A 931-nucleotide genomic window follows, 5' to 3' on the forward strand; every position below is an offset into this window, starting at 1 on the left:
CTGTGAGAAACCCCTGAGGTGATTTTGGGTCCCAGGCAATCTGAGAAGAGGCCCTGAGGTGATTTTGGGTCTGGAGGAATCAGTGGGAAAACGCTGATGTGATTTTGGGGCTCCAGAGGGATCTGTGGGAAAAATCCTGAGGTGATTTGGGGTCAGAAGGGATCTGAGAGGAGCCTCTGAAGTGATTTTGGGCTCCAGAGGGATCTGTGGGAAAATCCTGAGGTGATTTTGGGTGGGGAGGGATCTGAGAGGAGCCCCTGAAGTGATTTTGGGCTCCAGAGGGATCTGTGGGAAAATCCTGAGGTGATTTTGGGTGGGGAAGGATCTGTGAGGAACCCCTGAGGTGATTTTGCCTCTCAAGCAATCTGAGAGGAGCCCCTGAGATGATTTTGGGCTTGGAGGGAGTGGTGGGAAGATCCTGAGGTGATTTTTGGTCAGGAGAGATCTGTGAGGAGCCCCTGAGGTGATTTTGGGTCCAGAGGGATCAGTGCGAAAACGCTGATGTGGTTTGGGGGCTTCAGAGGAATCTGTGGGAAAAATCCTGAGGTGATTTGGGGTCAGACGGGATCAGAGAGGAGCCTCTGAAGTTATTTTGGATTGGGAGGGATCTGTGAGGTGTTCCTGAGATGATTTTGGGCTCCAGAGGGATCTGTGGGAAAAGCCCTGAGGTGATTTGGGTCTGGGAGGGATCTGTGAGGAACCCTTGAAGTGATTTTGGGTCCCAAACAACCTGAGAGGAGCCCCTGAGGTGATTTTGGGCTCGGAGGGAGCGGTGGGAAGATCCTGAGGTGATTTGGGGCCGGGAGGGATCTGTGGGGAAACCTTGATGTGGCTTTAGGTCGGGGGGGATCTGTGAGGAACCCTTGAAGTGATTTTGGGTCCCAAACAACCTGAGAGGAGCTCCTGAGGTGATTCTGGGCTCCAGAAAGAT

The 931-nt window shown here is 53.1% G+C and overlaps 1 protein-coding gene across 1 annotated transcript in view; it reads left to right on the plus strand.

Moving 5' to 3' along the window:
• Positions 1-757: 757 nt before the first annotated feature.
• EI24 (etoposide induced 2.4) overlaps positions 758-931 on the plus strand; it is a gene marked incomplete at its 3' end in the record, with an annotated part of 4514 nt that continues 4340 nt past the window's right edge. Inside the window, exon 1 of the mRNA XM_008943118.1 lies at positions 758-788. The remainder of the gene's footprint in view (positions 789-931) is intronic.

Source organism: Merops nubicus, unplaced genomic scaffold (genome assembly GCF_000691845.1).
Source record: "Merops nubicus isolate BGI_N331 unplaced genomic scaffold, ASM69184v1 scaffold26346, whole genome shotgun sequence".
Classification (NCBI taxonomy): Eukaryota; Metazoa; Chordata; class Aves; order Coraciiformes; family Meropidae; genus Merops; species Merops nubicus.